Below are 27866 nucleotides of genomic sequence, written 5' to 3'. Positions count from 1 at the left end.
TCGGCTGGACCTTAGCAGCAAGCTAACCTACTGGTCGGAGTGTCTGGCCCCTGATGGTCAGTGTGCATCATAGCAACTGGTCAAATGGTCAGACACTTAGCATATTAGGCTTTTATTATATAGGATGCTCTTATTTGAGATAATTTTTGATGATCTTATAAATGCAATTGTTTTCTTAATTAACTTATTAGTGTATAGAACTATAACTTACTAGAGGCCCAATGCACGAAATTCATGCACTCAGGGGGAGGGGTCTTTTGGGGGTAGGGTCCCTCAGCCCGGCCTGTGCCCTCTCACAGTCCAGGAGCCTTCAGGGGATGTCTGACTAAGCCATCAGTTGGACATCCTTAGCACTGCTGTGGAGGTGGGAGAGGCTCCCGCCACGACCGCTGCACTTGCCAGCCATGAGCCAGGCTTCTGTCTGAGTGGTGCTCCCCCTGTGGAAGTGCACTGACCACCAGGCGGCAGCTCCTGAATTGAGCATCTGCCCCTTGGTGGTCACTGCACATCATAGTGACCAGTCATTCCACAGTTTGGTTGACTTGCATATTAGCCTTTTATTATATAGGACTAGTGTATAGAGCTATAACTGATTTTCACATATTAATCTTGTATTCTGAAACTCTGCTGAATTCATTTATTAGATCTACATTTTGTGCAAGAGTTCTATAGGATTTTCCCTATATAAGATCATGTCATCTTTGAACAGTGATAATTTTTTTCCCAATTTTCCCCATCTTTTACTTTCTTTTTTAAAAAAAATTATATTTTATTGATTTTTTACAGAGAGGAAAGGAGAGGGACAGAGAGCTAGAAACATCAGTGAGAGAGAAACATCGACCAGCTGCCTCTTGCACACCCCCTACCAGGGATGTGCCTGCAACCAATGTACATGCCCTTGACCGGAATCGAACCTGGGACCTTTCAGTCCACAGACTTATGCTCTTTCCACTGAGCCAAACCGGTTTTGACCCATCTTTTACTTTCTTGCTTGCTTAATTGCTCTAGATAGAATTTCCAGTACAATGTTGAATGGGAGAAAAAAAAAAAGCAGGCATCCTCTCTTTTCCATTTTTAATTTTATTATTTATTTATGATTGATTTTAGAGAGACAGAGAGGAAGGGAAAGAGAGAGAGACAGAGAGAGAGAGAGAGAGAGAGAGAGAGAGAAACTTATTGTTCCATCTAATTATGCATTCATTGGTAACTTTCTGTATGTGTTCTGGCCAGGGATTGAACCTGTAACCTTGGCATATCAGGATGATGCTCCAACCAACTGAGCTACCTGGCCAGAGCCCTCTCTTTTTCTTAATCTCAAATGGAAATCTTTCATTCTTTTATGATTGAGTAATGTTAGCTGTAGGTTTTTCATAAATCCCCTTTATTATGGTGATAAAGTTTCCTATTATTAGGTTATTGAGTACTTTTATCATGAAAGAGTGATATCTTTTGTTAAATCCTTTTTCTGCATCAAGTGAGATGATTGTGTTTTTTAAAATCTTTATTGTATTACTGTGATGCATTATGTTGTATTATTTTTGTATGTCAAACCATTCTTGCATTCCTGAGATAAACCACCTAGTCATGGTGTATATTATGATGCTGGATTTAGTTGGTTAGTATTTTAAGATTTTTGCACCTATATTCATAAGTTATATTGGTTCATACTTGTCTCTTTTTTGTAATGTCATTATCTGGCTTTAGTTTCTAGATAACTCTGGTCTCACAAAATGAATTTCAAAGTGTTGCCTTATCTTCTATTTTGTAGAAATTGGAGAAAAAAATGGTGTTAATTATTCTTTAAAATGTTTTGTAGGATTTGCTAGTGAAGCCCTCAGTTCTGGGCTTTCTTTGTTGGAAGGTTTCAATATCTTTATTATCAGTCTCATCAGATTCTCTATTTCTTCTTCTTTTTAAAATTTATTTATCACTTTTCATAGTTTATGTGTTTCTAGAATTTGTTGATTTCATTCATGTTATCTGATTTATTGGAATACAATTATTCACTGTATTATTTTTATAATTCTTTTAATTTCTCTAGGGTTAGCAATAATGCCCCCTATTTCATCTATAATTTAATGTTTTGTGTCTTCTCTCTTTTTTTTTTAGTCACTCTAGTTAAAGGTTTATTAAGTTTGTTGACTTTCCAAATAAACAAATTTTGGTCTTCTTAATTATCTTTTTTAAAGTTTTTTCTATTCTCCATTTTAATATTTATCATTTCCTTTCTTTTGCTAGTTTGAGTTAAGTTTGTTCTTCTTTTCTAGTTTTTTTGAAATCTAAATTTAGGCTACTTTTCTGTGAGCACTGCTTTTGCTACATACCATAAATTTTGGTATTAAGTTTTCATTTTGCTCTTCTTAAAATATTTTTTATTTCATTTGTAATTTCTTAGTTGATCCACTGATTGTTTAGTAGTGTGGTGTTTAATTTTCACATACTTATGAATTTATCAGTCTTCTTCTGTTGCTGATTTCTAGTTTAATTCCATTGTGGAGAAGATACTTTGAATAATAATAATATTTTAATTTTTTTTATATTTTTTGGAGGCCTGATATATGGCCTATTCCAGAAAATGTTGCATGTGCACTTGAGAAAAATGACTTTTCTGTAGTTGTTGAATGGGGTGTTTTATATTTGTCTGTTAGGTTTAGTTGCTTTATAGTATTGTTCACTTCCTCTATTTCATAATTGATTCTCTGTCTAGTTGTTCTATCCATTATTGAAAATAGGATATTGTCTCCAAGTATTATTATAGATCTTTCTTTTCTCCCTTAGTTTTGCTTCCTATAGTTTTTGGTCTGTTTTTAGGTGTACATATATTTATAATTAGAGGCCTAATGCACAAAGATTCATGCAAGAATGGATCTTCCTTCCTCTGGCTGCCAGCAATGTCTTTGCTCCGGCCTGGAGCCACCTTTCTGCCTTTGCTCCGGCCTGGAGCCGCCTTTCTGCCTTCCCATGCTGTCCAGAGGCCTGGAGTGGATGGGGGCGGGGTGGGACGCAGCCGCTCAGCACCTGTGTATGCAAATTAACCCAGTATCTTTGTTGGGTTAATTTGCATACTCACTCATGATTGGCTGGTGGGCATCACGAAGGTACGGTCGATTTGAATCTTTCTCTTTTATTAGTGTAGATTGTTATATCCTCTTGATGGTTTCAGCCTCTTATCAATATGTAATGTCTTTCTTTGTTTCTCATAGCAATTTTTGTCTTAAGTTCTATTGTGTTTGAACTATAACCACCCAGCTCGTTCTGATTACTATTTGCATGGACTATCTTTTCATTCTTTTACTTTCAACATATTCATAATTATGGGTCTAAAATGACTCTCTATTGACAGTATATAGAGGAAGAATTTTAAAAATCCATTCTGACATTATGTATTTTTACCCATTCTGCCAATCTCAGCCTTTTAACTGGAAAATGTAATGCATTCACATTTAAAATCATTACAGTTAAGAAAAGACTTTTTCTACCATTTCTTGTTTTCTATATGATATATAATACTTTCTGCATAAATTCCTTTGTTACTATCTTCATTTATGATAAATTGATTTTTATAGTGTGCCTTTTAATTTTCTTCTTGTTTACTATTTTGTACATTTATTTGTGTGTTTTTCCCCCCATAGGTTAATTTGGGAATGCAAATTATTACCTGAGCTTTATAACAACAAAGTTTTAATTAATACTGAAAAAGGAAAATGGAGGGGAAGTTTGCAACCTAGTTCAGTATCTGGTTAAAACTGTAGTCTTACTTCCCCACTCTGACTGACTTGGGTAGAGCAGCGGAGCATGCCCCCAAGGCCCTGCCAAGACTGACTTCAGTGGAGCTGTGGGAACCCTCAGGGGCCTACCATAAGAGGATATATATAGGTCAGAGCTTCCCAGGAGTTCAGTTCAGGCTTTGGATCCAGAATTCCTCTGGACTAGCAGATCTGTGAAATAAAGGTTAAACTTTCCTCCCTCAGAGTGCTGGCTGATCGTTCTCCCATGAATTCTGCCATAACATTTGGTGAATTGGCTGGGAAACATCAGTTGAGCTGGTTCTCAGGCCACTGCTGATGAGAGTGGACTTAAGGGCACTCACTTCGGGCTCTGGGACTCAAAGAAGGCATGCCATCAGGACTGTGGTGACTCCACGCTCTGGTGGACCCAAAAGAGGCAGGAAGTACCTTTCTGGGACTTCCCAGGAGGGAAGTCAAAATCAGACATCTGAAACTGTAAGTTTTTCCCTGGGGAAACAGGTCCAAGTTCTGGCCTGTCTTATAAGACAAAAGAGGTAGCTGGCCCCTACCTAGGTAATTATTTACCTCAGGATAGCTTGGATCATCTGGAAGAACGGCTTTTGGATGGTATTCACTGTCTCTGGGACTTCCCAGGAGGGAAGTCAAAACTCAGACTGGCTAAGGGTCCAAGTATGGCCTGCCTTTGAAAAAGGTAGAAGAAAAGCGTTCCTAGGCAGTTTTCTACTGCCTCTGTTCTGGGACTTGTTCTATATCTCTGCACAATTGAAACTGATTTTGTGAATGCAGGGTGTTCTGTGGTGTAAATATTGTGTGTGCCTGTGTAAAAGTGTTTATTTACTGTTGGGGTTTTATGTTTGTTTGTGTCTGTTTAAAAAAAAAACACAAAAAACCCTTCTAAACCTCTCCCATGTTTCCATGGTGATTCAACGTTTTTAATGGGGAATGTTATCTGTCTTTATTGTTTAAATATGTCTCCTTGTTGTTTGTTTAAATTGTTTGGGTAGTGAAATTTGTTTGTGTCTCTTAAAAAATATGAATGTATTGCTAATCTGAGGAATGCTAATTATTTACATGTCACCTAAAAATTAAGGTTAAGAGTTCTAACTAACTGGAAAGAACATATGGCTTTGGTGTAATGGAGGAAGGTAAAGAGAAATGTTGAAAGGAAGTTGAATAAATGACAGGCCAGTAAGCCAGGACAAGTAGAATAGGGAAACTGAGATGGTTTAATAGCAATTTGGAGCTATCTTGTAAATCCTGTCTTCCTTAAATCAAGGACATTGGAGCACATTGGAACCATCTTTTAAATCCTGTTTTAAATCCTGTCTTCCCTAAATCAAGGCATCTTGTCCCTAAATCAAGGGCATTGGAGCCATCTTGTAAATCCTGTCTTAAATCCTGTCTTCCCTAAACCAAGGACACTTGGGAGTAAATGATTTGCATTTTGTCTCCTGAAACAGAGGTTAAATAGCTTATATCAATGTACTCAGGCAGACTGATAGCAGAAATTTGATTAGTGTCATTTGCTGTCCATACCCAAGGAGAAATGAAGTTAGAAAATCAGCCTTATTTTGATTAGTTCTTTTATTTAGCTACTAGAGGCCCAGTGCATGAAATTCATGCACGGGGAGGTGGGGAATCCCCTCAGCCCAGCCTACACCCTCTCCAATCTGGGACCTCTCGGGGGATGTCTGACTGCCAGTTTAGTCCTGATCCTGGAGATTGGGCCTAAACCGGAAGTCAGACATCCCTCTCACAATTTGGGACCACTGGCTCCAAACTGCTCACCTGCCTGCCTGCCTGATTGTCCCTAACTTCCCCCCCTGCTGGCCTGGTCACCCCTAACTGCTTCCCCTGCCAGCCTGGTTGCCTCTTACTATGCCCCCTGCCTGCCTGGTAGTCCCCAACTGCCCCCCCCCGCCAGCCTGGTTGCCCCTCACTGCCCCCCTCTGCTGGTCTGGTCACCACGAAACCTGCTGCTTAGTCATTTGGTTGACCCTCACTAACCCCCCTGCCGACCTGATCGCCCCACACAGCCTATTCAGTCGTCCTTTCGGTTGTGATGGTCACTTAGGCTTTTATATATAGAGATTTTTTTAAAGGAGGCAACCTGGCCCCTCCCTGCAACATGGGTAAAAGCTCCTCCTGAAACTCTACTATCTTAGAATGTATGTTAAAGAATTTTAAAAAGGTGTTTGTTTGGGACTATGGGATAAAACTATTCCCCTGGGAGTTAAAAAAGGATGTGTGAAATAGAATGGCCATCTTTTGGAGTAGGATGGTCACCAGAGGACACATTGGATATCCCCACAATTGGGAATGTTCACAGAATTATCACAGGAGACCAGTGGCTAGAAATAGCAGAGCTTAAGCCATTTTGGATCTAGTTTTGTGTATTTAAGGAAAAAGGGCAGGTCCCTCAGAAGGAGAATAAGCCTCCTATTCTGCAGGAATCCCCTGAGGAAGCCCTGCCAGTTCTACCACCTCCATACATGCCTCAAGCGGTGCCCAGTGCCCCTTTGCCTAGCCAGGGAAGCTTAGATACACCACCTCCTTCCATCTCCCCCCAACTGGACTCTCCAGAGCTAGTTGGATGATGTTTGTGTTCGGCTGATTGGGGACCCAAACCACTCCCAGCTTTCCAGATGCCTCTCTGAGAAATGGGGAGTCTTCATATAATTGGAGAAAACAGGAACCCACAAGAGGGGGGCTTGGTCTTTTGCTACCAGCCTTTCACCATGACCAATCTCTTAAATTGGAAGCATCACACTCCCGCTTATTCCGAAAAACCTCAAGCCATGGTTGACCTTCTGGAGTCAATTTTTCAGACCCAAAAGCCCACCTGGGTTGACTGAAAGCAACTCTTTCTCTTGCTTTTTAACACTGATGAGCACATGAGAATAATAACAAGCTTGGAAATGGCTCCAGACCCAGGCCCCGACAGGGACAGATAGGCCAGGGAGGCTCTCCCAGATGTGGAACCCAGGTGGGACCTGAATTTGGAGGATGGGAGGACCAGATTAGAGAGATATCGGCTGGCCTTCCTCCAGGGGCTCTGGGCTGGGTCCGAGAAGCCCACTAATATGGCCAAGACCTCTGAGGTTTTCCATAGGCCTGAGGAAAGTCCAGCAACCTTTTTATGAGAGACTCTGTGAAGCATATTGAGTTTACATTCCTTTTGACCCAGAGGCCTCATAGAATCAAACTATGGTCAATGCAGCCTTCATTAGTCAGGCTCAGCCAGACATAAGGAGAAAGCTACAGAAACTGGAAGGGTTTGCAGGAAAGAATGCTACTGAACTGCTAGAAATAGCAAACAAGGTTTTCATTAATCGGGACAATGCGGCTAAAAAGGAGGCTGAGGAGAAACTAAAAAGGAAAGTGACTCCAATTGCTGCGGCTGTTATAGAAGCTAGCTCCCAGAAAAGGAAAGGGAGACAGTAAGGAGCCAAGTCAGAAAAAGAAAGGATGGATCTTAAACGGGACCATTGTAAAGAATTAGGACACTGGAAGAATGAATGTCTGAGCCACCAGAAGAATAAGGCAAGGCCATCCAAACAACCCAGCTGCTATCGGCCAGAGCCACCCGAGGCAGACCACATCAGACTGGCAGCAGCTGACACTGACTAAGACAGACTGGGCTCTTTCTTACTGGGCCTCCATGAGCCCAGGGTCGAAATGAAAATTGGGACCAGTCTGTGAACTTAATGGCTGATACAGGAGCAGAGCACTTGGTAGTTACACAGAAAGTAGCTCCCCTCTCAGGATGGGAAGTCACCATTATCAGAGCTATCGAGACCACACCCTCAGACCATTCTGCCGCCCCCGCTGATGTCAGTTAGGTGGCCACCAGGTGGTTCATGAATTCCTGTACTTGCCAGATTGCCCAGTCCCTCTAATGGGCAGAGACCTTTTAGCAAAAATGGGAGCAGAAATCACCTTTGCCCCGGATGGCTCAACACAACTGCACTTAGGTGAGGAGACCTTTCCAATGATCCTGTCTTTAGCAGTGCCTAGGGAGGAAGAATGGAGACTTTATACCTCCCAGTCAAAAGACTCACCATTAGAGCCTGAACTAGAGAAGGAATTCCCACTGGTCTGGGCAGAAGAAAATCCCCTGGGCCTGACTAAGAACCACACCCCAGTGCTGATTGACTTGCAGCCTGGGGCACAGCCTGTAAAACTTATCCAGGACCACCTAGAATGGCTGCTTCAATGGGGACTTCTTAAGTGGTGTCAGTCTCCATGGAATACCCCTCTCTTACCTGTCAAGAAGCCTGGGACCAATGATTACCACCTGGTACAAGACCTGTGGGCTGTTAATGAGGCCCTTATAACCCTGCATTTGGTGGCGACAAATCCATACACCCTCCTGGGCCTCATTTCATCAGAAGCTGAATGGTTTACATGTTTAGATCTAAAAGATGCCTTTTTCTTCCTTCAGCTGGCACCCTCCAGTCAGCCCCTGTTTGCCTTCGAGTGGGAAAACCCAACAGGGACTAAGGAACAGTTCACCTGGACAAGACTGCCACAAGGGTTCAAGAACTCCCCAACTCTTTTTAGTGGAGCACTAGCAGCAGATTTGTCAAAATTTCCAGGGCAGGATGTGGTGTGCATTCTGCTCCAATATGTAGATGACCTCCTACTGGCTAGCTCCACGTGAACTCAGTGTTGGGAAGGAACACGAACCGTTCTAAGACTCTTAACTGAAACAGGTTACCAGTTGTCCAAAAGGAAGGCTCAAATCTGTCAGAGGGAAGTCAAATACCTAGGTTCCGAATTACCCAAGGGAAACTAAGACTAGGGACTGAAAGAAAACAGGCAGTATGTACCATACCAGTCCCCAACACCTGGCGACAGATTCGGGAACTCCTAGGGGCAGCAGGGTTCTGTAGAATTTGGATCCCAGGATTCTCAGATCTAACTAAGCCCCTCTATGAAGCCTTAAAAGGAGAGGAAAAGACACCCATTAACTGGGGTCCTGAACAGGAAAAAGCCTTAGCAATCATAAAGACAAAGCTCACCCCGGTGCAGGCCCTAGGGCTCCCAGATGTGACACAGGACTTTAACCTTTTCATTCATGAGAACAATGGGGTAGCCCTAGGAGTTCTGACTCAGGAGTTAGGACCCTGGCAGAGGCCAGTAGCCTATCTTTCCAAACAGATTGACCTGGTTGCCTCCGGGTGGCCACCATACCTCAGGGCCATTGCAGCAGACAAGCTCACTCTGGGACAGAACTTAAATGTTAAAGTTCCTCATGCTGTTGTCACCCTAATGGAAGCTAAGGGACAACATTGGCTGACTCATGCTCAGATGACTCAATAGCAAGAGCTCTTATGTGAAAATTCATGAATAAGATTAGAGGTAGTAAGAACTCTTAATCCTGCCACTTTCCTACCCATCGCAGAGGGAACCCCTGAGCATGATTGTGTAGAAGTCCTAGAGGAGGTTTACTCCAGCCGGCCAGATCTAACAGATAGGCCTCAACAGAATCCGGACTTAGTATTGTTCACGGATGGCAGTAGCTTCTTAGATGAAGGAAAAAGACGAGCCGGGTATGCAGTGGTATCAAACTTTGAGATAATAGAGGCACAGGCCCTGCTTGAAGGATGGTCAGTGCAGAGGGCAGAACTTTGGGCCCTAGTCAGAGCCTTAAATCTCAGTAAGGATAAGTGTGCCAACATCTACACCAACTTGTGCTATGCCTTCACTACCCTGCATATCCATGGGGCCATATACAAGGAAAGGGGGCTCCTGATGGCCGGAGGAAAAGGAATCAAAAATCAGAATGAGATCTTGAAGTTACTAGAAGCACTCTGGGAGCCCAAGGAAGTAGCAGTCATCCATTGTAGAGGACATCAAAAAGGAAAAGACTCAGTGTCAGAAGGTAACAATCGCACAGATGCTGTGGCAAGGCTAGCTGCTAAGGAGCGTGCAGTGGCATCACAGATCATGCTGGTTCCTGAATTACCTGAACCTCTGAAATACACCCCTCAAGAAGAAGAGCGGGCCCAACAAGAAGGGGGTAAAAGGACGAAGGAAGGTTGGTGGATATTCCCAGATCATAGGGCCTATATTCCAGAACAGTTAGCTCATAGAGTAGTCCTCCAGCAGCATGAACTTACCCATTTAGGGAAGATGGCTCTAGAAGCCTTGTTAAGTAGATACTATCTAATTGCTGGTCTCCCCTCCTTATGTGCCTCAGTCTCTCAGTGATGTCTCCTCTGTGCACAGAACAATGCAAGGCAGAGTCCTGTAGGACCAATAGGAATTCAGTGTTGTGGGCAGGCTCCCTTTGAATATCTAGATATAGACTTTACAGAAATAAGGCCTAGTAGAGGAAATAAATATCTTTTAGTTTTTGTCTGCACCTTTTCAGGCTGGGTTGAGGCATATCCTACCCGCATGGAGAAGGCGAGATAAGTCACTAAGGCATTACTGAAGGACATAATTCCGTGGTATGGAATGCCATTAACCATAGGGTCAGATAATGAATGGCCCAGCCTTTATAACTGAGGTAGTACAGCGGGTATCTAACGCCTTAGGAATTAAGTGGAACTTACATATAGCCTACAGGCCCCAGAGTTCAGGGAAAGTAGAACGCATGAACCAGACTCTCAAGCAGGCTATGGCTAAGTTATGCCAGGAGACAAACTTACCCTGGACAGATATCTTACTACTTGTGCTCCTGCGGGTGCACTGTGCCCTGAGAGCCAGGGTAGGGTTCTCTCTATTTGAAATTCTATATGGCAGACCCACTCCCTTAATTCGGCCAAAGGAGATTTGGGGGAAGGTAGGGAATTCAGAATCAGGTACAAGGACTTGAGAAAAGTATCCTTGAAGTCCACAGATGGGTTACTGATAGATTGCCCATCTCTCTAGGAACAGCTGGGCACCCTCACAAGCCTGGGGGCCAGGTTTTAGTAAAAGATTGGAAAATGGAACCCCTTAAGCCAACTTGTAAGGGACATTATCCAGTCGTACTAACCACCCCCTCAGCTCTCAAAGTTGTAGGACTTAACACCTGGATCCACCACTCTTGGATAAAAGCAACCGACCAGCTGGACAATCAGCATCCAGAGTGGAAGGTGACATCTGTCCTGAACCACCCCCTGCGGATCATCTTCAAGAAGACTGTGGATCCAGCTGACCGATCTGAATCTCCTTATGCCCTCCTATCTGGATAATTATTGTTTTTGGTTTTTTTCTAACAGTTTTATTCTGTCTTCATACAAGTATCACTGGAACCCCAGACTAATACTGGGAGGAGAACTTCTCTGCCCTTGCTACTCTTATGACCCCCTTGGGGAAGATGGGGAAGACTCAGGATACTGAACCCCCTTTTTCATCACCTCCCTTCAACAGTAAGTAGCTAGAGCTGTTGTTGACCTTATCCCCAATTCTCGAGTCTTTTGTAATCTCCAAGGCTACGAATAGCTTGTGGAACAAGAGGGAGAAATGAAAAGATAAATAGGGGGGCTTTCAACCTAGTTCAGTACCTGGTTAAAACTGTAGTCTTACTTCCCCACTCTGACCGACTTGGGTGGAGCTGCAGAGCATTCCCCCAAGGCCCTGCCAAGACTGACTTGGGCAGAGCTTCAGGGATCCTCAGGGGTCTGCCACAGGAGGAGATATATAGGTCAGAGCCTCCCCATGAGTTCAGTTCAGGCTTAGATCTGGAATTCCCCTGGTCTAACAGATCTGTGAAATAAAGGTTAAACTTTCCTCCCTCAAGTGCTGGCTGAACATTCTCCCGTGCATTCTGCCACAACAATATCAAGTTAGTTTCAATAGTATATCTTTCTATTTATTATTGTCACAAATTACATCTTTAAACATTGTGTGCTCATTAACATAGACATAAATATATATTACTTTATGTATTTGCTTTTTATATAATACTAGAGGCCCAGTGCACAAATTCATGCACGGGTAGGGTCCCTCAGCCTGGCAGGCGATCGGAGCCCATCTGGGGGGCCCACTGGCCGGGGGCATGGAACTCGGGAGGTTGGCCCCAGCAGCAAGCTAGCCAATGGCCAATTCCATGAGGAATCTGGCTTCCTCCTCCCTTCTGCCTGGGTCTGGGATGCAGGTGAACCAGACTCAGGGCTGTCAGGGGCCCAGCAGCAAGGTCTGCTCAGTGCGCGGCATAGCTACCGGCCAGTCATCTGGTCTTTCCGGTCATTCCAGTATTTCAGTTGTAATGGTCGCTTAGGTTTTTATATATATACTAGAGGCCCAGTGCACAAAATTCATGCGGGGGGGGGGGTGTCACTCAGCCCAGCCTGCACTTTCTCCAATCTGGGACTCCTTGAGGGATGCCCAGTGGGATCAGGCCTAAACAGGCAGTCGGACATCCCTCTCACAATCCAGGACTGCTGGCTCCCAACTGATCATCTGCCTGCCTTCCTGATTGCCCCTAACTGCTTTTGCCTGTCAGCCTGATCACCCCCTAACCACTCCCCTGCCAGCCTGATTGATGTCTAACTGCTCCCCTGCCAGCCTGTTTGCCCCCAACTTCCCTCCTCTGCTGGCCTGGTCACCCCTAACTGCCCTCCCCTGCAGGCTTGATCACCCCCAACTGCCCTCCCTTGCTGGCCATCTTGTGGTGACTATCTTGTGTCCACATGGGGGCAGGATCTTTGACCACATGGGGGCAGCCATCTTGTGTGTTGGAGAGATGGTCAATCTGCATATTACTCTTTTATTAGATAGGATAGAGGCCTGGTGCATGGATGGGGACCAGCTGGTTTGCCCTGAAGGGTGTCCCGGATAAGGGTGGGAGTTCCCTTGGGGCGTGGGGTGGCCTGGGTGAGGAACCTGTGGTGGTTTGCAGGCTGGCCATGCCCCCCAGTGACCCAAGCGGAGGCCCTGGTATCTGAGATTTATTTATCTTCTACAATTGAAACTTTGTAGCCTTGAGCGGAACCAAGCCTTCTGCTCGCTCCGTGGCCACAGCCATTTCTGTTGGGATTTATTTATCTTCTATAATTGAAACTTTGTAGCTTTAAGTGGAGGCCTGGGTTAGCCAGGGTGTGCAGAAAGCTTGGCTTCCTCCATCGCTGGGGAAACCCAAGCCTCCCTCTTGCTCTCTCCATGGCCGTAGCCATCTTGGTTGGGTTAATTTGCATACTCGCTCCTGATTGGCTGGTGGGCGTGGCTTGTGGGTGTAGCAGAGTGATGGTTAATTTGCATATTACTCTTTTATTAGATAGGATATATATTAAAGCAGAAGAAGAGTAACAAACCAATAGTATAAATATACGGGATTTTATATTTACTCAAGTAGTTACATTTTTGTTTATTTCTTCATATGCCTTTGAGTTACTGTCTAATATCCTTTCATTTTCTTCTGATGGACTACCTTTAGTATTTCTTGTAGGACAGGTATACTAGTGATGAAATTCCTCAGTTATTGTTTTATTTACCAAGGAATTCTTTTTTAAAATTAAAATATATTTGATATATATTATGTAAATTTAAGGTGTACAACTTGTTAATTTGATATATTTATATATGCTTATGATTGCCATTGTAGTGATAATGAACACCTCTATCACATTACGTAACTATACTTTCTGTTTTATACTTAGAATAATTTTTTCTTTTTTTTTTTTACTTAGAATAATTAAGTTTTAATTTATTAATAAGTTTGATGATTATAATACAACTAGAGGCCCAGTGCACGATTAAATCGTGTGGGTAGGGTCCCTAGGCCTAGCCTCCTGCGATCAGGGCCATCTTCTGCCTGTTCGCCAGTCCCCAGGCCCAATGCTGCCTCCGCCACCGCCACTGAGCTGTCAGGCTGTTGGGATCACCAGCTCATCCCCAGCCGCTGCCACTGCTGCTGGGGCTTGAGGCGCTGACAAAGGGGAGCATGGCAGGGGATCCGGGTGCACACGCGTGCACCAGGCCAAAAGCCTCCGATGGCAGCAGAGCCAGGTGTCCGGGGTGTCCAAGGCAGCCCCCCTCAGCGGCCGCCAATCCGGCCGTTGAGAGGCGCGGGGGGGTGGGAGTCCCGCCCCCCGTGCCTCTCAATGGCCAATATGCCACCCCGAGTCCCGCCCCCCGCGCTTCTCAATGGCCAGATATGCCACCCTGAGTCCCGCCTCCCAGCCTCCCGCCACCCAATCGTGGGCGTAGTGGAGTGATGGTTATTTGCATAGTACCTTTTTATTAGGTAGGATATTACTGTCTATATTAAGTATACTGTCCATTAAATCTCAATTTTTCCTTTTTTTGCTTTGTTAAGCACTTTAAATATGTCAATATGTCATCCTACTGCCTTCTGGCCTGAGTGGTTTCTTCTTTTTTTAATATTTTATTGATTTTTTTACAGAGAGGAAGGGAGAGGGATAGAGAGTTAAAACATCAATGAGAGAGAAACATTGATCAGCTGCCTCTTGCACACCCCCTACTAGGGATGTGCCTGCAACCAAGGTACATACCCTTGACCAGAATCGAACCTGGGACCCTTCAGTCCACAGGCTGATGCTCTATCCACTGAGCCAAACCAGTTAGGGCCTGAGTGGTTTCTAAATAGAAAATTCATTATTAATCTTGTTAAAGAGCCCTTGTAATTTTGATTATAATGTGTCTTGGTGTGGATCTCCTGGAGAAATTTGTGCTTAGAATTCTCTGAGCTTCTTAGATGTGTAGATTCATATGGCCATTATTTCTTTAAATATTCTTCCTCCCCTTTTCTTTTTCTCCTCTCATTTGGACACTCCCATCATGTTTATGTCAGTAAACTTGATAGTGTCTAATGTGTCTCTCACGTGAGGTTGATTTTTCTTCATTCTTTTTCTCTTTCTGTTCCTTAGATGGGATAATCTCAATTGACTTATCTTTAAGTTCTCTTATTCTTCTTTCTGTCTACTCAATTCTGTTGCTGAAGCAATCTAGTGAACTTTTCAGTTTAATTATTGTACTTTTCAGCCCTCAAATTTCTATTTAATTACTTTTTATAATTTCTGGTCCTTTATTGGTATTCTTTATTTGTTGAGACATTGTTCTCTGGTTTTCTTTAGTTCTTTGTCCATGGGGTAACTCTGGAAATCAGATTTTTCACTCTTTGTGGGTTAATTTTGTTTGTTTATTTAGTGACTTTGCTAAACTACTTTTGTGAAGTCTTGTGTGGCCACTGAAATCAGTGTTCTATCAGCTTAATAGTTATATTGACAGAGTTTTCTTAAACACCTACAGTCAAAGCAATAAAAATACACTCTTTAAGTTTTAGCAGATTGATTGTGTAAGGGAGGCCTCTTTCAATGATAATGAGGTTGTTTATAAATATGTGTTATCCTTGAATTTAGGCTTGCACAGAGGCTCAAAAGCTAAAGGTAAGCTAAAACACATGTGAAAGAATAATGCCTTTTCAGGTTTTCTATAGGTATGCATCAAGCATGTATGCGGCCTTCTCCATTCCTTGGTATACATGAATGCCTTAAAAATAAAGTCTTATTTATCAAAATATCTCATTTTCCAAACTTCTTCTTCCCAGGTCACTTAGCCTGTCCCTTGCTTGTCTAATCTATTATTTCTTGTCTCAGTCTGATACAGATAATTCTTATACCTTTAAATTTTTCTGGCAAACCCCACCCAAAACACCACTGAATATCTAGGAACATTCTAAACAGGCAAAACCAAAGCAAGTTCTTATGCCTGTACATTAGGGATCCACCAGAGAAGTCTAAAAACACAAGCACAATTCTTTAATAATTATTATTTCGTCGGGCCCTAATAACCTGACTTGGAGTGTAGACTGTCATCCTACAATCAGCTACTGATCTGGAGGTTGGGGTATATATGGTAGCCAGGCAACTGGAAATTCCACAGTGTTCTCTTACTACAAATAAGCTGCTTATTTCTTCACCAAGCCTTCCCTTGTTTGTATTAATTTTTGTCTAGATTTCATAGTTTTATAACAATTACTAGAGGCCTGGTGCATGAAATTCATGCACCGGGGGGGGGGGGGTGTCTCTCAGCACAACCTGCACCCTCTCCAATCTGGGACCCCTTGGGGCATGTCCGACTGCCTAAACAGGCAGTCAGATATCCCTTTCACAATCTAGGACTGCTGGCTCCCAACTACTCGCCTGCCTGCCTTCTTGATTGCCCCTAACCGCTCTGCCTGCCAGGCTGATCACCCCCTAACCACTCCCCTGCCAGCCCGATCAATGCCTAACTGCCCTCCCCTGATACCCCGGTCACCCCCAAATGCCCTCCCTTGCATATTCCCTCTTTATTAGATAGGGTTTTTTCTTTAGCATATTGGACAGTCCTAACTGGTTTGGCTCAGTGGATGGAGCATTTGCCTGCAGAATCAAGGGTCCCAGGTTCAATTCTGGTCAAGGGCATGTACCTTGGTTGGGGTCACATACCCAGTGGGGAGTGTGCAGGAGGCAGCTGATCGATGTTTCTCTCTCATAGATGTTTCTAGCTCTCTATCCCTTTCCCTTCCTCTCTGTAAAAAAATCCCCCAAGGGGTCCCAGATTGGATTGGGTGCAGGTTGGTGCACGAATTTCGTGCACCGGGCCTCCAGTATATTATAAAAAAAGAAACAATTAAGATTTCTCCATATCTGCCTGGCTGGGGTGACTCAATGTTTGAGACCCCAGGCTGCCACTGCTGGAATGGGATTGGGCCCTGGCTGGTCTGAGACCCCAGCCCAAGCTGTTTTCATGGCCGGTCTGAGACCCCAGCTCAAGCCGCCACCACTTGCCAGCAATCGCACGGCTTGGGGCAGGGCTCTGCCGGTCTGAGACCCCTGCCCAAGCCACCGCCACTGGTGCCTTCTAGCTGGACACCCTGGACTGCCGCTGCTGGGCATACTCCACCAGGGTTAAGAGGACTGGGTGCCACCGTCTTGTGGCCATGGGCGCCTCCATTTTTGTCGTGGAGTGATGGTTAATTTGCATATTACTCTTTTATTAGATAGGATGACCATTTTGCCAGGTCATCTGTTGCTCTTGTGGAAGGACAGAACACAAATGTTTCCTCTCATATAAAGTATTAATTCCTTAATTTATCTCAGGTTATTCATTTGTTCCTATGTGCTAGACATTATTTTAGTTGCTAGAAATAAAGATTCAGAAGTAGCAGAAAGTCTTGTTCATACTTTTCCAACTACTAGCCAAATTCACGCTTGCATTTTGGTGGTAATCTTTGGTGTGGCATTTCTGAATCTGAGTTAGTGTCAAGATCAACAGAATACTATAAATAAGTTGTTTTTAGTATTGGTGTTCTTATTGAAAATGTTCAGGTACAAGTGGTGTTTCATAGTGCTAAAGTTTTCACACTAGGAAATCCTTCCAGGTCTAAAGTTTCTGTACTGACATTAGCATCCAGGATTTAGCAACCAAATCAGGCAAAAAAGTCAAGTCATTTTATCCATTCTTTACTGAATTGTTTCATAATGTGTTTTATTCTAGTCTGTTGGAGTTGTTAGTGAGAACTATCTTAAATACTGGGCTCTGCTCCTATGCAATCTTGGTAGGCATTATTAATTTACCAAATAACCAATGCAGAACATTATTTTCTTCGAAATGTAAGAGAAAGGAAGTAGACATCAAGATGCGGGAATATTTGGGATGACCAGCATTCTTCCTTTTAGATATTTTTGGTTTCTTCAGCAAAGACATATACGAAGATATAGGCAGATTAACTGGTATATCATGATCTAAAGGACTTTCTTGGTAATGAGGCAGCACTGATCAAACCACCTTACTTTAAAGCTGAACATTATTTCGAATTAGTAAGAGATCTTGTAAGACTGATTATTTTTTCATTTTAAGGTCCCATCCCTTCATTAATACTGCTGTTTTGTTTGCATGAATCCCAAACTTTTATTGGGATATAATGTTTTCATAGATGTCTACCCTAGAGGCAAATTTTATTTTTCATTTTTATAGCTGGTGCTGCTTTAGTCTATATGAGTTATTAATACATGTTTGAATGATGGGTTATTCTTAGATAAATCATTAGAATTCATATTTATACTGCTTGTTAGAAAACTGTGGTACATCTACACAATGGAATACTATGCTGCTGTAAAAAGGAAGGTACTCCTACCATTTGCAACAGCATGGATGGAGCTGGAGAGCATTATTGCTAAGTGAAATAAGTCAGTCAGAGAAAGATAAATATCACATGATTTCACTCATTTTAGGATTATTATGAGCAACATAAACTGATGAACAAAAACAGATCTAGAGACAGAGAAGCATCGATCAGATGCTCAAACCTCAGAGGGAAGGTAGGGGAGGGTGGGGGTAAGGGGGAGAGATCAACCAAAAGACTTGTATGCATGCATATAAGCATAACCAATGGACAGAGATAGCAGGGGGGTGAGGGCATGTATGGGAGTGGGGTGGGGGGGCAATGGGAGGATATGGACACATATGTAATACCTTAATAAAAAAATTGAAAAAATATATTTTTGTTTGTTTTCATAGCTTACTGTGGATTTTATTTATTTATTTATTTGAATCTTTATTGTTGAAAGTATCACATAGGTCCTCCTATCCCCCCAATTCATTGATTTCAGGGAGGAAGGGAGAGAGAGAGATAGAAACACTAATGATGAGAGAGAATAATTGATCGGTTGCCTCCTGCATGCCCCCTACTGGGGATTGAACCTGGAACCTGGATATATGCCCTGACTGGAAATTGATCCCTGACCTCCTGGTTCATAGGTCAACCCTCAACCATTGAGCCATACTGGCTGGAATATACTCCTTGTTATTTATTGAGCTTCATGAATCTATAAACTATGGCTTTCACCAAATTTGAGGAATTTTTAGTCCTTTTTTTCCTCCCAAATAGTTTTTGTCCCCATTCTTCCTCTTTTCCCTATATAACTCTCCAATTAGATTTATGGTAGAATGTTGAATATTGTTTCACATATTCCTCAGAGTGAACTTTTTCTTTCTTAGTATATTTTTATCCCTAATCTTGATTTTGTATGATTTTTATTTATCTATCTTCAACTGTATTGGCTATTTTCTTTATCTTCATTATACTGTTTAGCTTATCCAGGGTATTTTTTAAATTTCAGATATTGTTTTTCAGGTTTAAAATTTCCATTTGATTTTTGTTTTGTTAATCCTCACCTGAGGATGTATTTTTCATGTTTTTTTTTTTTAAATAAAGAGTGTAGAGGAGGGAGAGGGAGAGAGAGAAGAAAAATCAGGGTGAGAGAGACACATTAATTGTTTGCCTCCTGCACACACCCAAACTGGGGCTAGGGAATGAATATACAACCTAGGTATGTGCCCGTGACTAGGAATTGAACCTGCAACCCTTTGGTGTGCAGGCCAATGGTCTACCACTGAACTACATTGACCAGGCCTCCATTTGATTATTTTATTTTATATTTTCTTCTGAGGTTTCTCATTTTCAATCTTTATGAGCATATTTTCCTTTCTGTCATTGAACATAAATATAATAGTAGCAATAAAATCTTTGTGAATTTTAACATCTGAGTGTTCTCAGGATAGGTCTCTATTGACATGTTAGTGTATGTGTGTGTGCATGTTTGTGCATGCACATGTATATGAATTACATTTTCCTCTTTCTTTTTATAGTAAGAAATTTTAGATTGTAACCTAAACATTGTGAAGATTATATTGTTAAAATGTATTTTGTTATATTTCTCTGAATAGTGTTGGAGTTTTTGTTCTTCTGGCCATTAGCTTGGTTGGACTCAAACTTTAATCTCTGTCTCTTAGACTACACTTCAAAAGTCAGTTCAGCACATTTATCCTTTCTCAGGCTGCTTGAAGTATGCCCAAGATATGCATAGTTCAGAAGTCAGCTAGAGATTAAGGCAGAGTTTATGGTTTCCCAGAGAAGAATTTGTGGTTTTCTCTATCTTTATTCTTTCCTAGATGTTCCTTTGCTTTCCAGTTTTGAGATTACCTCAAACTCTGTCCTCACTTTCTTTGAGCTACAAAAACTGCACACTTCTTTTTCTTTCTTTCTTTCTTTCTTTCTTTCTTTCTTTCTTTCTTTCTTTCTTTCTTTCTTTCTTTCTTCTTTCTTTTTTTTCTCTCTCTTTCTTTCTTTCTTTCTTTCCTTCTTCTTCTTCTTCTTCTTCTTCTTCTTCTTCTTCTTCTTCTTCTTCTTCTTCTTCTTCTTCTTCTCTCTCTCTCTCTCTCTCTCTCTCTCTCTCTCTCTCTCTCTCTCTCTCTATCTCTCTCTCCATTCCTTTGGAGTTTTAGCAACCTGACATGGTACAGACTGCAACTTACTCTTAGGCTCTATGTCTTGAATGTTGGGAACTCAACCGGTGTCTTTCCCTTCTTCCAAGTCTTGAAACCTTTAATAATCTCTCTGTTTTGTTTATTTGTTTTCTCCTTTACTTTCACATAGCTGATTTTGTATTTTGTTTAGAGTTGACAGTTTTTATCTGCTACAAGGTTGGTTCAATAGAAGCTTATTTGGCCATATCAAAAGTGGAACTACCAACCATTAGAATGTAAACAGTGAACTAAAGAAAGAACATATATTGTTAGATATTCTTCTAAACTAAAATGATTATGAATGCTCATTTATAGCCATAATTTTCTTACAATCTCCTCAGATTATATCCACCATGGGAATTGATTGTGTTGAGAGTTTTGGTATTTTTGACTTGTTGCACTTACAGAAATTGCTTTCCTAATTGTGCTTTCAATGTGCATGTACCACCTAATTGCCATTATGTGAAAATTTTTTTTGCCATAACCACTATAATATAAAATCCATTAGGTCAGTTGTTTTTGCCTGATATATATATACTAGAAGCCCGGTGCATGAAATTCGTGCACGGCGGGGGGTTGTCCCTCAGCCCAGCCTGTACCCTCTCCAATCTGGGACTCCTGGAGGGATGTCTGACTGCCCATTTAGGCCCGATCCTGGTGGGATCGGGCCCAAACGGGCAGTCGGACATCCCTCTCACAATCCAGGACTGCTGGTTCCCAACTGCTTGCCTGCCTGCCTTCCTGATTGCCCCTAACCGCTTCTGCCTGCCAGCCTGATCACCCCCTAACCACTCTGCTGCCAGCCTGGTTGATGCTTAACTGCTCCCCTGCCAGCCTGTTTGCCCCCAACTTCCCTCCTCTGCCAGCCTGGTCACCCCTAACTGCCCTCTCCTGCAGGGTTGATCACCTCCAACTGCCCTCCCTTGCAAGCCTGGTCCCTCTCAACTGCCCTCCCTTGCAGGCCTGGTCCCTCACAATTGCCCTCCCTTGCAGGCCGGGTGCCTCCCAACTGCCCTCTCCTGCTGGCCATCTTGTGGTGGCCATCTTGTGTCCACATGGGGGCAGGATCTTTGACCACATGGGGGCAGCTATATTGTGTGTTGCAGTGATGATCAATCTGCATATTACTCTTTTATTAGATAGGATAGAGGCCTGGTGCACGGGTGGGGGCCAGCTGGTTTGCCCTGAAGGGTGTCCCGGATCAGGTGGGGGTTCCCTTGGGGTGTGGGGCAGCCTGAGCGAGGGGCCTGTGGTGGTTTGCAGGTCGGCCACACCCCCTGGCAACCCAAGGGGAGGCCCTGGTATCTGGAATTTATTTTCCTTCTACAATTGAAACTTTGTAGCCTGGAGCAGAGCCAAGCCTGGGGCTCTGGCAGCCATTTCTGTGGCAGTTAATTCACCTTCTACAATTGAAACTTTGTAGTCTTAAGCGGGTGAGCCCAGCCAGGGTGGGCGGAAAGCTTTGCTTCCCCTGTTGCCGCCGGCAACCCTGGCCTGCTCTCTCAAGCTCCATTCTGGTGCCATTTGTTTGAATTTGTTTACCTTCTATAATTGAAACTTTGTAGCTTGAGTGGAGGCTTAGGCCTGCAACGGCTATGGAAAGCTTTGCTTACTCTGTTACCTGGGAAACCTTGCTCTCTGTGGCTGTAGCCATCTTGGATTGGGGTTAATTTGCATACTTGCCCTGATTGGCTGGTGGGCGTGGCTTGGTCGGTGGGCGTGGCTTATGTAGCAGAGTGATGGTTAATTTGCATATTACCATTTTATTAGAGAGGATTAGAGGCTCAGTGCAAGGAATTCATACACGGGTAAGATCCCTAGTGGCTGCTGGCTGCCAGCTGCCAGCTGGGGCCTCCCTTCCCCGGCTGCTGGTGGTCAGCTCATGTCATAGTGAGTGATTGAACTCCCAGAGGGTATATCTATACTAATAAAAGTCTTGGGAGTGATCAGCCCAGCAGGGGAGGGCAGTTAGGGGCAATCAGGCCAATAGGGGAGCAGTTAGGGGTCAATCAGGCTGGCAGGGGAGCGGTTAGGGGATGATCAGGCTGGCAGGCAGAAGCAGTTAGGGGCAATCAGGCAGGCAGGAAGGCGAGTGGTTAGGAGCCAGCGGTCCCGGATTGTGAGAGGGATGTCCAACTGCTGGTTTAAACTGGCAGTCAGACATCCACCAATGGGTCCCAGATTGGAGAGGGTGCAGAATGGGCTGAGGGACACCCCCCATGCACAAATTTCATGCACCAGGCCACTAGTATATATATATTTACCATTTCATCCTAAATGTTTAGTTCAATACATGGCCCAAAGTAGGTACTCAATAAATACTTGTTAAATGTATAAAAGAATATCCCATCCAACAGATCACAACATCACCCTAAATTCAAATTCACCATACACCAATGTATATTCATATTTGGGTACATATTCATTCTGAAAATCCATATGCTATCTGGTCAGTTCTTAGTAGTTACATGTTTAATAGTGGCAAAAATGGCAATAGCTATTCTGCAGTAACAGTTTTGTGCCAAATACAGTGTCAGGTACTTTATTTTTTATTCTATTTCACACAACCAAAAATTCTGTAATGTAGGTTCTGTTGTCTTACAATGTGATGAAAATGTATCTCAGAAAGTCTTAGATTTGTTCAAGTCTGCAGTGTGAGTAAAGAATCTTGGTACAAACCTGACATTTCTCCCCTCAACATTAAGATACCTCCTATCATCATAAATTATTTTTTATTAGAGAATGAACACAATTTCTTTAGCAATAGAGAACTACATTCCTTGTAAAGAGATTTATCTAAGAAGTCTACTTCTAAACATGCATAACAAAATCCAAAGACAAAGTCAATGAACAAGCACTTGAAGCAAAAACTAGCTCCAAAATATCTATATCAAAATGAATTAAATAATTAATTTTTAGATTAACTTCATAATCAAGAATAATTATAAAAATACTTTCTCTGAATTTCTATAAGTCAAATTTTCTCAAATGTGACTGATCATAAGTATCAACTGAAATTCTTATTTAAAATATTCTCTCCTGAGCCTCACTACAGACCTATTAATTGAAAATATTTAGTATTTAATGAAAATTTAATGTTTTTACATTTGTCTTTTTTAAAAAGCAAATAGATTTTTCAAGTTATTTTAATGCAATTAAAGTGTATTTTTTTGTATTGTATTCTTTATTTTTTTGTGTGCAGTGTCGTACACATGGTAGAGATTCCACAATGTGTGCTGAATTGATTCAAAGTACAATGTGTAGCAACAACAATATATGTAGAAGTTGTTCATGGGAGGGAGAAATCACCAAGAGCTGGGGTTGGCAGGAAAGGCTTTCCAAAGAAGATGGAACCCTCTCCCTTCTCCTAGCCCCGCCCCCTTTCACAGCTGCCTGGAACCTCAGCTTCCTCTCCACCTGAGTCCTCTCCTGGTCCTACTTCTTTTTTTTTAATTTAATTTTATTGTTTAAAGTATTACAAATAGTAGTCCTGAGTCCTCTCCTGGTCCTACTTCTTTTTTTTTAATTTAATTTTATTGTTTAAAGTATTACAAATCTCCTTTTTTTTTTCCCCATTGACCTCCCCCTGGCTTCCCCGAAAGTGTATTTTCTTAATAGTAACAGACTCATAGATACAGAGAATAGACTGATGGTTGCCAGAGGAGAGGGGAGGTTGGAGGGCTGGGTGAAAAGATGAATGAATTAAGAAGTACAAATTAGTAGTCACAAAATAGTTATGGGAATGTAAAATACAGGATAGGGAATATAGGCAATAATATTGTAAAAACTATATAGTGCCTGGTGGGTACTTGAAATATCAGGGGGACCACTTTACAAAGTATGTGATTGTCTAACCACTATGCTGCACACCTAAAACTAACACAAAATAATATTGAATGTGAACTGTAATTTAAATAAAAATATAAAGTGTATTTTACTTAGATAAATTTATGTGATCCAGTCACATTTTAGACAAGGAAAATGTGAAAAGTTTGGTGGAAGTCACATAGCAAAGAGGTTGGATAGCATAATTTTCTGAGGAGACACAGAGCATGGATAGCATAATTTTCATGGAGATAAATTCCTAGTTGAATAAATTAAATTTTATTTTCACCAGCAAAATATGATGTATAATATTTTTATAAAACATTTATATATTCATGCACTTGTTTATTAATTCAAAGGTTGCATAATACTTAGTAACTCCAAAATTCACAGGCATCCCCACCAATATTGAAAATAATGGCAAAGATTAAATAAAAGGCACTGTAAATTTTGAGTTAATTTGTACAAATGAAATATAAAAGGACTTTATTTCTATGAAATAATAGACACAACCTTTGTCTGTCACAAAGTAAGCATTCAATTATTTGGTAAATGTATAAATGGATATCCCCACCATGCATTTCATAATTTCATCATACAGAAAATAATAATTGATCATTATTCTGATAACACAATTCAGAAATGTGGGTATCTGTGGATAGCTATGAATGGAAATAAGAAGCTAGAATGGAAATAAGAAATTATAATTGAACTCTTTAAAAAGCTGAAAAATGTACAAGTTCCCCCAATTCATTGTAAAAAACATCATTTCAATATTAAAACCTAAAAAAACACTGAAAAAAGAGACAAGACAAATAACACTCATTGATATAGACTAAAGTTACAAATAAAATTAACAAATAGAATCCAGCAAAGTATCAAAGGAATAATATATCATAGAAAAAATTATTCTAGGAATGCAAGTATAATTCAATATCATAACTCTTCCAATATAATATCCTATGTTAACATTTATAAAGAAATTTTATAATATTTTAATATATAATAATTAATAATTTGATAAAATACAGAAGACATTCCCAATTAAAATTTTAAATATATCGAAAGAGGGATAAAAGAAATTCCATTAAATTTTATCATTTAAAATCCAAAATCCAATATCAAATATTATAAACAGTAATACAGTAAAAAAATTTCAATTACATTAAATCAGAAATTGGACAAGACAGAAATTTACAGAGACTTCAAAGCAGCTACAAAAACCATGCTCAGTGAAGGTAGGGTGTATGCTTGTGAAATAACAGACAGAGAACTTCTCAAATAAGAAATCCTACCTAATAATAGACAAATATGCAAATTGACTGCACCCTCACTACGGCCAAGCCACGCCCACCAGGGCGAGTATGCAAATTACCTGACCAAGATGGCGGTTAATTTGCATACGCTGAGGGAGGGAGGAGTGAAGACTGAAGACAACTTAGAAGGAAGAGGGAGGAAAAGCGGAAAGCAAGGTGGCTGCCAGAGGGAAAGCCCGGGCGGAGCGTGGTGGGCGGCAGCGGCACGTGCATGCAGGCGCTGCGGCCTCAACAGTGGCAGCAGCGGCAGCGCACGCAGCCGCAGCGGCCGCTTGCAGGATTCTTCCTGCAAATGGGCTACTAGTAGAACTTATAAAAAGAACCAAATGAAGAGTTTAGGGCAAAAAAAAAATGCAGTATCTGAAAAAATCCACTGGATGGGTTCAGTAGGGGAAGGGCAATGACAGATAGTTATTAAAACTGAATGTAGACCTCAGATGGTGACCAGCAGGAAGGTAGGGAGAGAGTGTGAGAGAGTGAGGGAGCAATAGAGGAGTGTGTGGACATGTGTGGTGTGTGTGTATGAGCTAGGGACAGTTAGATTCTGCAGGTCTTCTAAGGGGCTGCCAAACGGGGCAGTCTTAGATGGCGGAGCCCTGCTCCCAACGTGGACACTCCTGGGTGGCCAGCGTGGGCACAGAGACCACGACATCCTGAGAAAGAGAGGTGTTTGAGACTATGATCCTGGCATCAGCAACACCCAGTCTGGTCTCAGACGCAAACCAAGACCTTGCAGCCACTGGGGACAGAGACCTGCGACCACAGCTGCAGACCCACAGACACCAAGAATCCAGACATCCAGGCCGCAGATTTCTGTGAGTCACAGAACCTATCCCCCTCCCCACAGGCTCTCAGGCAGCACCATAGTAACTGATAGACCTGCCCCTCACACAGGCCACAGCGCTGCTAAAGGAATTTGAGCCTGGGAGCACGCAGACACTGGGAACCTGTTCCCAGAAACACAATAGGGTGACCAAACCCGAAGCCCATGCAGGGCGGCAGTGCCACCTGACTTTGATTCTGGGCAAGTGCACATGGAAGTCTGTTTCCCGCAGCACAGGAGTGGACCTCCTGCCGACACAGTGTTATGGTGCAAACCAGTCCCCCAAGCTGACCAGGACCCCGATTCTCTGGGCAGAAGGCAGCACTCAGCACCAGTGACTTGACTCTGTTTCTTATCTCATGCGCCTGGGATCCCTGACTCCCAGTGCATTCACACTAAGAGCCAGTGACTCCAATTCTTGGTGCATGTGCACACAGGGACCCTGATTCTCAGCGTGAGGGTGCACGAAGCAACAGAGACTCTGAGAGTCGATTCTTGGTACAGGTACAGGGGTACTCTGACTCCTGGCACATCCAAAGGGGCTCTGATTTTCGGCACACGACAGTGGGGTCTCTGTTTCAGCTTGGGGCAGGCAGGGTCCCTGATTCTAGGTGCGCACACAAGACCACACTGAGTGCTGGTAATGCTGACTCTGGGTATGTCTGGTTCCCACCAACCCACGGAAGCCACACACATCTTAGTGTCAGAGCTCTTCAGTGACACTTGGGTGGTATGAAGCTCCCACTGCACATGGCCCAGGCCCACACAACTTGACATTTGAACCTTCTGGTGATAGTCAGAATGGGGAGACAACACAATCCCCAGAGGAAAGAAAATGAGGAGTCACCAAGAAAGGAAATTAGTGAAACTGAAGGATGCAACATGACAGAAAAAGAATTCAGAGTAATGATTGCACAATTCATTCACCGGATGGATGAGAAATCAACAACCAATGCAAGAATCAGGAAGAAATGAAAAGTGATATAGCTACAATCAAACACACCATGGAAGGTTTCAACAGTAGACTAGAAGAAGCAGAAGACCAAATTAGTGAGTTAGGAGATAAGGTAGAGAAACAAGCTCAAGCTGAACAGCAACTGGAGAAAAAAAATTAAAAAGCAGGAGGAGAGGCTAAGGGAGCTTTGGGATAACACAAAACGAAGTAACATATGAATTATAAGGCTGCCAAAAGGACAAGAAGAGCAGCAAGGATTAGAAACTCTATTTGAAGAAATAATGACAGAAAACTTCCCAGATATGGGGAAGGAAAAAGTTACACAAGTACAGAGAGTCCCAAGCAAGATGAATCCCAAAAGACCCACACCAAGACACATCATAATTACCATGGCAAATGTTCACAACAAAGAGAGAATCTTAAAGGCTGCAAGAGAGAGACAGAGAGTTACCTACAAAGGATCCCCCATCAGATTATCAAATGATTTCTCAACAGAAACACATCAAGCTAGAAGGGAATGGAAGGAGATATACAAAATATTGTAAAGCAACGGACTGAATCCAAGAATACTCTATCCAGCAAGACTATCAATCAAAATTGAAGGGGAAATCAAGAGCTTCTCAGACAAAAAAAGGCTAAGAGAGTTTATCACTACCAAGCCAGCAATGAAATGCTAAAGGGAATGCTGTAAAAAGAAGAAATAAAATGGTAAGAAAGAACACAGGCACAAAAATAGAAATGACTACAAACAAGTACCTTTCAATAATAACTTTAAATGTAAATGGACTAAATGGTCCAATCAAAAGACATGGAGTGGCTGAATGGATAAAAAAACATGACCCATATATATGCTGTGTACAAGAGACCCACCTCAGAACAAGGGAACCACACAGACTGAAAGTGAAGGGATGGAAAAATACCTTTCAGGCAAATGGAAATGAAAAAAAAAGATG

The 27866-nt window shown here is 42.3% G+C and overlaps 1 protein-coding gene across 1 annotated transcript in view; it reads right to left on the bottom strand.

Annotated features, from left to right (window-relative positions):
• The window catches only part of HTR2C (5-hydroxytryptamine receptor 2C), a gene marked incomplete at both ends in the record, with an annotated part of 203092 nt that overhangs the window by 76358 nt on the left and 98868 nt on the right, over positions 1 to 27866 (bottom strand). The window lies entirely within an intron of this gene.

This window comes from Cnephaeus nilssonii (genome assembly GCF_951640355.1).
Source record: "Cnephaeus nilssonii genome assembly, chromosome: X".
Lineage (NCBI taxonomy): Eukaryota > Metazoa > Chordata > Mammalia > Chiroptera > Vespertilionidae > Cnephaeus > Cnephaeus nilssonii.
Note: the sequence above shows the minus strand (reverse complement) of the source record. Positions and strands in the feature narration are given on the sequence as shown.